The sequence below is a fragment of the Uranotaenia lowii genome, chromosome 3, assembly GCF_029784155.1.
Source record: "Uranotaenia lowii strain MFRU-FL chromosome 3, ASM2978415v1, whole genome shotgun sequence".
In the NCBI taxonomy this organism is placed as follows: domain Eukaryota; kingdom Metazoa; phylum Arthropoda; class Insecta; order Diptera; family Culicidae; genus Uranotaenia; species Uranotaenia lowii.
This window is the reverse complement of record NC_073693.1, coordinates 21,222,550-21,234,461: the sequence shown is the minus strand read 5'-3', so window position 1 is coordinate 21,234,461 and position 11,912 is coordinate 21,222,550. Positions and strand designations below refer to the sequence as shown.

General features: G+C 31.9%; 1 non-coding gene across 1 annotated transcript; it reads left to right on the top strand.

Annotated features, from left to right (window-relative positions):
- The first annotated feature begins 570 nt into the window (after window positions 1-570).
- Window positions 571-643, top strand: Trnar-ucu (transfer RNA arginine (anticodon UCU)). The gene has a single exon. It is a non-coding gene; the product is annotated as a tRNA-Arg (tRNA).
- Window positions 644-11,912: the final 11,269 nt, after the last annotated feature.

Here is an 11,912-nt window from a genome sequence, read left to right as displayed (position 1 = left end):
AGAAACGACCTCCTTTTTCGTCTAGCCACAACAGGAAAACTTTAGCTTGGGTATCGATTTTGTGTTCTCAAGTGACCTTTTACGTTTCCCTGTGATGTTTGGTCAATATCAACTTTTTTTTTTCAATCTAACATCGTCTGGCCTATGTCAGACAATCAATAATTCAGTGCTTTAGAGGAAAGACAATTTGTTCACTTACCGTAAATGTATGACAGCACTCGATTAGCAATGAGCGATCCCTTGTAATATGCAGTGGTGTGGAATTTCCACGAAACAGTTTAAACGAAGATTTGATTCTACAATATAATAAACTTTCAATTCTTTTCCTTACCAATTGAGCTTTCAATTTCAAATTTAAACAGAAACAAAAACGTTTGCACAGCTTCATTGAACCACGTGTGTTGTTTTTTGTTTCACCAGAATAATAATTTTCTCCTCACTTTATCGCCTACTTATCTGGAATTGCATGTGATGATAATATCTATCTATGGCTAGTAAATACTCGATAGGAAAGGGAAATCTAGCACCCAGCCAGTGTGATTGGTACCGGGCTGCCCCGGTGTTCAACATGTCCCTCTGGCGCAGCGGATAGCGCGTTGGACTTCTAATCCAAAGGTCGCGGGTTCGATCCCCGCGAGGGATGCACAGTGGAATATTTTGAAGTGACACTTTCGTATTGTTTTATTGATAGCATTATTTACGTGATTTTGTAACATATGGATTCGTTTGCGAACGAAGATTGAAAAAAGTAGATAAAATTAATCTAGTTTTCGTACGGTGGTCGTACCCTTCAATATGTTATTAAAAAGTTTAATGAAATCATATTATTTTACTTTTATTTTAGTTTAAGTTGAATTTTTATCTTTTTAACAAAATCGTATGAAGATTAATTGATTTACTATATCGGGAAAGTTCGTAAAGTGCACTTTGATAAAATCGAATAACTCTTCTGAATAAGCTCCACCTAAGATGAGGTAGTTTTCTTGAAAATGTTTTCTGTTCATTAGTATTTACTATTGATTAAATAGTATTGAATAAATGCAGGAATGTCTTTTAAAACGATTGTTGGCTTTCCTTGAACAACACATTCTATTGGTATATTCGGGTTGGTGAAAAAAAAAGTTATAGAAATGTGTGGTATGCCATAAACAACGTCCAAAAGAAGGCAAGGACAATTTTCTTTTTTCAATCATCTTAAAGCATTGAGCCCTGGTAGGTTGACTATCAAGCAGAAGCAGATCCAAGCCCTGCAAATTGTAATCGCTCAGGTGAAAGCTTTACTTTACTTTACTCTAATTTGTTTCTATTGAACTCGAACCTAACCTAACTTTACTTAAGAACCTATTTATTTAACAGGTGTAACTACAAGGTAGAAAAATTTCTGTGGTAATTACACTAGTTTACAGCATTTTTGAAAAAAACTAAAACGAAAATCAATTTTTAAGTGAAATTGGGCGCTGAATCCGAAACTTAATGTTCCCACACCGATACTCCGGTGGATAGGGCCGTGGTAAAAGACCTTCACTGTTGATGATCCGGAGCCAGCGTCTTCACTTGTCCCCAGTCAAGACTCGTCGACAGTTCGTATTTCGGCGACTAGGCTTCGCGCCACGAGTTTCTGGGTCTGCCTCTTCTTTGAGATCTGCTGCCTTGGAGCCTTCGGCGAGGTCGTCGTGGTTGCTCCGCATGTCCTGTTGTGTCTGGGCGAACAAAACAATATCGTCAGCCAGGTCAAGGTCGTTCAGTTGCTCCATAGTTGAAGGATTCTACGGCAATCTCGGTTCGGTGCACAGTCGATCGATCCAGTCATCTCATCCATTACGATTAAATAAAGTAGCGGTGATAAGATACATCCCTGTCTCACTCCTGCAGTTACCGGGATTGGTTCGGACAAGACACCGTCGTGCAAGACCTTGAACGAAAATGCCTCATACTGTGCTTCGATGAGATGGACTGGTTTCTCGTCGCCTTAGAGCCGCCTAGATGTTTTCATGGTTAAGTCGGTTGAATGCTTGAGTAGAAGAGAGTCCTGGAATTCGTTGATTTGTTCCAGTATGATTCGTAGCGTTGTGATGTGGTCCACACATGATCGTCCGGATCGGAATCCAGCTTGTTGCCGTCGGAGTGTAACGACGATTTTCTCCTGTATCCTGTTAAGGATCATTTTGCACAGTTCTTTGAGGGTTGTGCAGATCCACGTTATGCCTCGCCAGTTACCACACTCTGTCAGGTCTCCTTTTTTTCGGGACCTTTACGAGGATACCCTGCATCCAGTCAGCCGTAAATGCTTCAGTATCCCAGATGTCAGCGAAAAGACGGTGCAACATTTGTGCTGACAAGGCAGGGTCGGCTTTCAGCAGGAATGCTTCTTCCCTAAGCAGTAATAAAAGTTTGTTTGCTCCGCTGTAATTTTGATTGACCCTTCTCAGATTTAACTTTAGCTTAACTGTCTTTCGTGGACTCAATTTTATTTTATTTTTGGGAATATCAAGACATGCTTTCTTTTCCCATGAGCTAATTGATTTTGCTTTTCCATCAGTTTTCGAAACTTGCTCTATGCTTATTATGAAACGATTTAAGCGTCCTTATAGGCACTTTTTCTCTGACAATATTTTCATTTAACTATATTAGATACCTTTCAGGCGCATTTTTTTCTCAAGGCTAACTTACCCACTACCAACTCGAGTGGACTTCCGTTTTCCGACTGGCAATTTTTTGGTTCGATTAGACTTTCCAATTCAACTATTCAAGCGGCCTTCAAGATGAGCTGTTACTCCAAGCTACCATGCCCCCTTCTTGGCTATGTTGGCTTGGCTTTCATGGCGCGTTATTTCTAGGATAGGGCACTCTAATCAGCGGCTTTTGAGGGACGTTTTTACTCTCAAACCTGCTTTCCTAAGCCGCTTTCTCTAGTGCTCTTTATAAAACAAGCTCTTTGGTCGTCATACTTCGTGGCCTTCTAATCACGCTTTTGGTTAATTAATACGCCTTTCTCAGGCAAGTTATCTAAGTTGTCGTACAACGCGGCCTTTCAGGCACGATTTTTTATCAGGCAAGCTCTCAAGGCTGCCAAACCGAAGGCCCTTCGAAACACGCTCTTTCTCAGGCAAGTTTTCTAAACTGTATAGCTACGCGGCCTTCCAGGCACGGTTTTTTTTCTCGGGTTAGCTTCTCCAAGCCACCCGACCTAGCGTTCTTCAGAACACACTTTTTTTTCGACAAGCTCTTTCTGCTGCCACACCAAGTCTCTTTCCAGGCACGCTTTTCTCTCGCGTTAGCTTTCTAAAGCCTCCAGATATAGCATGCCTCAAAGAAAAATTCTTTCCGGCCAGCTCTTTTCACTGCCACAACAAAAGCGCTTTTTCTCGGATAAGCTCAGCGGCCTTCGAGGCACGCTTTCTGTTCGGCACTGTCAGACAAACTTTTCGCGGTCTTCTAGACACGCTTTTTCTCGTGGCTTCCGGGGCACGCTCTTTCTCGCGGCCTTCCAGGCACGCTCTCACTCTCGGGTAAGCTTATCCAAGCCAACACGTCTAGCGGCCTTCGAGGCACGCTTTTTGTTGCAGCCACCCAGGCAGGGTTGCCAACATGTTTTTCCAAAATTCAGGGAGTTGAAAACAAAAATCAGGGAAAATCAGGCTAACATAAAATGATCGAGTTAAGTGTTTTGGTTACCGTTGCAAAATGTTGTGGAACTGACATGATAGCTAGCTAGCTGCTCACTTTCACTTCAACCTTAATCGCTATTTTTTGTGTTTTTTTATTCATATTTCATATCAGAGACACTTGCGTCTTTCATTTTTCTTTCCAGCGTATTATCTATTACATATTACCATGCATTGCAGATTCTACTACGGCCAGGCCAACCATGTGATGAAATACGCGAAAGATACAGGAACAAGGGAGGAATGAAGAGTGGAGATCTCTACCAAACGCTTCATATGATATTTGGCTAAAATTTAACACTATTGATTGATTGGTAATTGGGAAAAATCTGGGACGAATAAGGGTTAAAAGAGTAATTTTAAAAAGAAACGATCTCACCAAACTCCAAAAGTTCCTGTTGGTGCTATCTCCCTATTTCTCCTGGTTCCGATCATCTTCAAATTGGCTGCATTCACATGTTCTCAAAATCACTGTTCCCTCAGTTTCAACCGCCTAACATCAACTGCCAATTGATTGTTCGCTTTTACCTGTTCTCAAAAAAGGAAATACGAGCCGATAGTAAATGTTCCTCAGACCTCCAGTTTGTTTTTTTCCGTTCTTCTACTCGGAGAAATCTACATGAGCATTTAACGAAAACAAAAATTTTAACGGAAATACACTAATCGATTGATGCACAATCACAAGATCATCAAAATCCCTCCAACCGAAACTTAACTTATTTGATTTCAATTATGAAAATCACGACGACCGGAAATAGAATTCCTTTTTTAATTCTCCTGAGGTGCCGAAAATAGGTTTTGTCTAATTTGGAGACGCAATTTAAATAGATATGCAATTATGTATTTTTTTCTACCAGCTCTGGTTTTGAAAGTAGGTAAAAATTCCTTAAAAAGAATTAAGCACTTTTTCGGAAAACAGTAGAATAAAACATGGTTTTAAAAATTAAGGATTTAACGCAATAATCAACTTTTTCAAATACCGCAAGTTATTTTGACTTTGAAGTTTCAGAAATTTAATCAATTTTTATTTTTCCCCACTTTGTTAAAATGGAATTCCAGTGAAATTTCAAACCAAAATGAATTATAGATATTTTTCAAGGTATAAGTTGAAACGCTTTATATACTAAGACAAATAATTAAAAAATAATTATAAGATATAAATGATTGATTTATCATAAAACTGTTTTTCTTTAAACTCCTTATCAGTAAAACTGGATGCGACAGACAAAATCTTACAAAAACTTCAACTGAACTTTTCTCTAAAGGGAATTTAGTAAAAATTATTGTGAATAATCCATATTTTTTAACATTTCACTGAAAATAAGTTCATTTCGGCATGTCTGGTAAGAGATTCTACCAGAATGTTACTGATCAACGAATGTTGCATCGTAAAAATTCACACATTTATGAGAGCAATTATTGTAAATACTTGGCACGGCTTGTATGTGAAGAGTATGGGCTAAATTCACCAAACACGTAGATACAAATATCGTTTAGCCTTTGCGTGTTAAATTAGTTCTTTTGTTGTATGTTTTTGGAAGCCTACGATAATGGGAACTCGTTTGTGGAAACCGAAAACCAGCCACAGCGCCGAACAGCCAGAGCCAGGGTAGGATTATGATAAACAGTTTCAAACTAGAAGTCGTTCTTCCCAATATATTCTGGCTAGGCACAACCTACAAAACCAAGACATGCTGAGGAAGGACGACGACGACGAAAGCAGAGGCTGACGCCACAATTTCTCCCTTATTACCATCGCGATAAGAAGCTACTCATGCAGAACCTATTTCGAGCACGCGAGGAAGGAACATTTCTGATATTTCACATAGAGGTATGTGGCTAAAGGTAGTTTTTTTTCAGCTGAACATCCTGCGGTGGTGACCTCTTGACCAAACTATATAACTGAATAACTAGAAGCCACCGCACCGGAATTATGACCGAGGAACCCTTTGCCGGCTGTCAAGGATAATGGTCAGTTTGCTACCTCAATCGGCGCTAAGAAGAAAATGGCCTCACCATTCGATGCTCATTAGCGGATATTGCCTATAGATGTGTAATAACCGGAGGATATTTATCCACTAGCCTAGATCCAGTTCAGGGGAGCGCGAGCGTAAATCCTGCACATTAATGACGCTAAATCGCCACCGGTCAGGGAATAGGTCAGGATTGACCTTTGCCGAGGCACACACGCGCTTCAAACCGGTGGACAGTGATTATGAATAAATCTGTCCTCATTAACGTCCCCATCTATACTATTTGACCATCTTTGGCGGTCATCGGCAAATATCGATTGGCAATTATGACAACCGAGCCCTGGCTTAGCTTAGGGATATTTGGTCTCACAATGCATACGGCGGTTAATCCACTGACGAACGTGGCTCTGAATGTCGAACACAAAATGAGACCACCGATTCAAAACTGTGGTCAATTTGCATTTTTAGTTGTTGTTAAAGAAGGGTTCGAGTTTGTGGATTGCTACCAAAAAAGGCTTAAACACACGCTCAGAGTTGTTCAACAGAAGTCCAAAAAATTTGGTAGAACAATTTAACGTCATATGTGATATATTTGTCATTTTCGTTATTTTTGTCATGTTTTCATTTGTCATTTTTGTCATCTTTGTATTTATGCCATTTTTGTAATTTTTTTAATTTTTGTAATTTTTGTCATTTTTGTCATTTTTGTCATTTTTGTCTTTTTTTTTTTTCATTTTTGTCATTTTTTGTCATTTTTTGTCAATTTTGTCATTTTTGTCATTTTTGTTATTTTTGTCATTTTTGTCATTTTTGTCATTTTTATCATTTTTGTCATTTTTGTCATTTTTGTCATTTTTGTCATTTTTGTCATTTTTGTCATTTTTGTCCTTTTTGTCATTTTTGTCATTTTTGTCATTTTTGTCATTTTTGTCATTTTTGTCATTTTCGTCATTTTTGTCATTTTTGTCATTTTTGTCATTTTTGTCATTTTTGTCATTTTTGTCATTTTTGTCATTTTTGTCATTTTTGTCATTTTTGTCATTTTTGTCATTTTTGTCATTTTTGTCATTTTTGTCATTTTTGTCATTTTTGTCATTTTTGTCATTTTTGTCATTTTTGTCATTTTTGTCATTTTTGTCATTTTTGTCATTTTTGTCATTTTTGTCATTTTTGTCATTTTTGTCATTTTTGTCATTTTTGTCATTTTTGTCATTTTTGTCATTTTTGTCATTTTTGTCATTTTTGTCATTTTTGTCATTTTTGTCATTTTTGTCATTTTTGTCATTTTTGTCATTTTTGTCATTTTTATCATTTTTGTCATTTTTTGTCATTTTTGTCATTTTTATCATTTTTGTCATTTTTGTCATTTTTGTTATTTTGGAATTTTTGTCATTTTTGTCATTTTTGTCATTTTTGTCATTTTTGTCATTTTTGTCATTTTTGTCATTTTTGTCATTTTTGTCATTTTTGCCATTTTTGTCATTTTTGTCATTTTTGTCATTTTTGTCATTTTTGTCATTTTGTCATTTTTGTCATTTTTGTCATTTTTGTCATTTTTGTCATTTTTGTCATTTTTGTCATTTTTGTCATTTTTGTCATTTTTGTCATTTTTGTCATTTTTGTCATTTTTGTCATTTTTGTCATTTTTGTCAATTTTGTCATTTTTGTCATTTTTGTCATTTTTGTCATTTTTGTCATTTTTGTCATTTTTGTCATTTTTGTCATTTTTGTCATTTTTGTCATTTTTGTCATTTTTGTCATTTTTGTCATTTTTGTCATTTTTGTCATTTTTGTCATTTTTGTCATTTTTGTCATTTTTGTCATTTTTGTCATTTTTGTCATTTTTGTCATTTTTGTCATTTTTGTCATTTTTGTCATTTTTGTCATTTTTGTAATTTTTGTAATTTTAAGTAATTTTTGTCATTTTTGTAATTTTTGAAATTTATGAATTTTTCGTAACTTTTGTAGTTTTTATAATTTTTGTAACTTTTGTAATTTTTGTCATTTTTGTCATTTTTGTCATTTTTGTCATTTTTGTCATTTTTGTCATTTTTGTCATTTTTGTCATTTTTGTCATTTTTGTCATTTTTGTCATTTTTGTCATTTTTGTCATTTTTGTCATTTTTGTCATTTTTGTCATTTTTGTCATTTTTGTCATTTTTGTCATTTTTGTCATTTTTGTAATTTTAAGTAGTTTTTGTCATTTTTGTAATTTTTGAAAGTTTTGAATTTTTCGTAACTTTTGTAGTTTTTATAATTTTTTTGTCACTTTTGTCATTTTTGTCATTTTTGTCATTTTTGTCATTTTTTGTCATTTTTGTCATTTTTGTCATTTTTGTCATTTTTGTCATTATTGTCATTTTTGTCATTTTTGTCATTTTTGTCATTTTTGTCATTTTTGTCATTTTTGTCATTTTTGTCATTTTTGTCATTTTTGTCATTTTTGTCATTTTTGTCATTTTTGTCATTTTTGTCATTTTTGTCATTTTTGTCATTTTTGTCATTTTTGTCATTTTTGTCATTTTTGTCATTTTTGTCATTTTTGTCATTTTTGTCATTTTTGTCATTTTTGTCATTTTTGTCATTTTTGTCATTTTTGTCATTTTTGTCATTTTTGTCATTTTTGTCATTTTTGTCATTTTTGTCATTTTTGTCATTTTTGTCATTTTTGTCATTTTTGTCATTTTTGTCATTTTTGTCATTTTTGTCATTTTTGTCATTTTTGTCATTTTTGTCATTTTTGTCATTTTTGTCATTTTTGTCATTTTTGTCATTTTTGTCATTTTTGTCATTTTTGTCATTTTTGTCATTTTTGTCATTTTTGTCATTTTTGTCATTTTTGTCATTTTTGTCATTTTTGTCATTTTTGTCATTTTTGTCATTTTTGTCATTTTTGTCAATTTTGTCATTTTTTTCATTTTTGTCATTTTTGTCATTTTTGTCATTTTTGTCATTTTTGTCATTTTTGTCATTTTTGTCATTTTTGTCATTTTTTGTCATTTTTGTCATTTTTATCATTTTTGTCATTTTTGTCATTTTTGTCATTTTTGTTATTTTGGAATTTTTGTCATTTTTGTCATTTTTGTCATTTTTGTCATTTTTGTCATTTTTGTCATTTTTGTCATTTTTGCCATTTTTGTCATTTTTGTCATTTTTGTCATTTTGTCATTTTTGTCATTTTTGTCATTTTTGTCATTTTTGTCATTTTTGTCATTTTTGTCATTTTTGTCATTTTTGTCATTTTTGTCATTTTTGTCGTTTTTGTCATTTTTGTCATTTTTGTCATTTTTGTCATTTTTGTCATTTTTGTCATTTTTGTCATTTTTGTCATTTTTGTCATTTTTGTCATTTTTGTCATTTTTGTCATTTTTGTCATTTTTGTCATTTTTGTCATTTTTGTCATTTTTGTCATTTTTGTCATTTTTGTCATTTTTGTCATTTTTGTCATTTTTGTCATTTTTGTCATTTTTGTCATTTTTGTCATTTTTGTCATTTTTGTCATTTTTGTCATTTTTGTCATTTTTGTCATTTTTGTCATTTTTGTCATTTTTGTCATTTTTGTCATTTTTGTCATTTTTGTCATTTTTGTCATTTTTGTCATTTTTGTCATTTTTGTCATTTTTGTCATTTTTGTCATTTTTGTCATTTTTGTCATTTTTGTCAATTTTGTCATTTTTTTCATTTTTGTCATTTTTGTCATTTTTGTCATTTTTGTCATTTTTGTCATTTTTGTCATTTTTGTCATTTTTGTCATTTTTTGTCATTTTTGTCATTTTTATCATTTTTGTCATTTTTGTCATTTTTGTCATTTTTGTTATTTTGGAATTTTTGTCATTTTTGTCATTTTTGTCATTTTTGTCATTTTTGTCATTTTTGTCATTTTTGTCATTTTTGTCATTTTGTCATTTTTTTCATTTTTGTCATTTTTGTCATTTTTGTCATTTTTGTCATTTTTGTCATTTTTGTCATTTTTGTCATTTTTGTCATTTTTGTCATTTTCGTCATTTTTGTCATTTTTGTCATTTTTGTCATTTTTGTCATTTTTGTCATTTTTGTCATTTTTGTCATTTTTGTCATTTTTGTCATTTTTGTCATTTTTGTCATTTTTGTCATTTTTGTCATTTTTGTCATTTTTGTCATTTTTGTCATTTTTGTCATTTTTGTCATTTTTGTCATTTTTGTCATTTTTGTCATTTTTGTCATTTTTGTCATTTTTGTCATTTTTGTCATTTTTGTCATTTTTGTCATTTTTGTCATTTTTGTCATTTTTGTCATTTTTGTCATTTTTGTCATTTTTGTCATTTTTGTCATTTTTGTCATTTTTGTCATTTTTGTCATTTTTGTCATTTTTGTCATTTTTGTCATTTTTGTCATTTTTGTCATTTTTGTCATTTTTGTCATTTTTGTCATTTTTGTCATTTTTGTCATTTTTGTCATTTTGTCATTTTTGTCATTTTTGTCATTTTTGTCATTTTTGTCATTTTTGTCATTTTTGTCATTTTTGTCATTTTTGTCATTTTTGTCATTTTTGTCATTTTTGTCATTTTTGTCATTTTTGTCATTTTTGTCATTTTTGTCATTTTTGTCATTTTTGTCATTTTTGTCATTTTTGTCATTTTTGTCATTTTTGTCATTTTTGTCATTTTTGTCATTTTTGTCATTTTTGTCATTTTTGTCATTTTTGTCATTTTTGTCATTTTTGTTATTTTGGTCATTTTTGTCATTTTTGTCATTTTTGTCATTTTTGTCATTTTTGTCATTTTTGTCATTTTTGTCATTTTTGTCATTTTTGTCATTTTGTCATTTTTGTCATTTTTGTCATTTTTGTCATTTTTGTCATTTTTGTCATTTTTGTCATTTTTGTCATTTTTGTCATTTTTGCCATTTTTGTCATTTTTGTCATTTTTGTCATTTTTGTCATTTTTGTCATTTTTGTCATTTTTGTCATTTTTGTCATTTTGGTCATTTTTGTTGTTTTTGTCATTTTTGTCATTTTTGTGAAAATTGTCATTTTTATCAATTTTGCCTTTTTTGTCATAGTTGTCTTTTTTGTCATATTTGTCATTTTTGTCATTTTTGTAATTTTTGTAATTTTTTCATTTTTGTTTCGTTTTTTTAAATATTTTTCAGGGGCTGTTTTATTATTTTCAAGTATTGTAGATTTTCTGTTTTCAATGATTATTCTCTTATTTTTATTAAGTTGTAATGAATCTCGTTTTGACACTACATTATTTTTTGTCACTGTTTTTTTTAGTATTTTTATGACTTTCTTTAGATTTTATATTATTTTGTTGTCATTTTCGAGAAAAACAAATCATTGTTTCTGTAACGTTTTTGGATTTTTCCTTATTTTAAGTCGGCTTTTGTCATTCTTTTAAAATTATTTTTAAAATTATTTATTTCTTATTGTTTTTTCTATTTTTTGGTGTTGCCATATTTTCGAAATTTAGATTTGTGTATTTTTTATAATTTCTGTCATTTTATCGCTTTTTCGTTCTAGCAATTTTTTGTCATCATTTTTGCATTTGTTTTTGTTATTTAGTCCTGTTTTGTGTCTTTAAGCATAAATTAAATTTTTTTAACTGTTTTTTATTTTTTTTCACAATTTGCTTGAGTCTTTTTTTTTAGTTTTCTGTATAATTTGATTTTTTCATCATTGTAACTCTGAAGCCATTTTTATGACAATTAAATGTCATTAATCGTTCGCTTTGTCATTATTTCGACTTTTTTTCATCTATTTGCCATTTTCATTTCTTTTTCAATAATTATGTTGTTCCTTTCTTGTCACCCTTGTAATTCTGTTGCATTTTTTTTTGTCAATTTTGTTATTTTTTGAAAATTTATCCTATATTTATTTCTCTGTATTTTTCTAATTTATTTTTGTGATGTTTGTAGGGGAGATGGGGGCATAATGGCCACCTTAAGGAAAACGGTTATTTAACCATAGAAAATAGCTATAATATGGAGGTTACATTATTGTTTCGTGTTCAGACACTTGAAAAGCCTATTCCCTAACGGGCTGAAACGTGAAAAACTACATGAAAACGTTAAAAAATGCATTTTAAAAAATTTTGCCAAAAGCTGAAAACCAGCCACTGTGGAGGCATAATGAGAACCCCCCCTGAGGCAGTATGAGCACCATTAATCAGAGAAAGATGTGCGTTTTTGCCGGGGAATCTAGCAGCGAATTCAATTCGAAGAAGTCAGGTGAGTCGTAGATTCATCAAACAAAGCAATAACAAAATAATCTAGGTCTGTTTGTAGAATACAAACA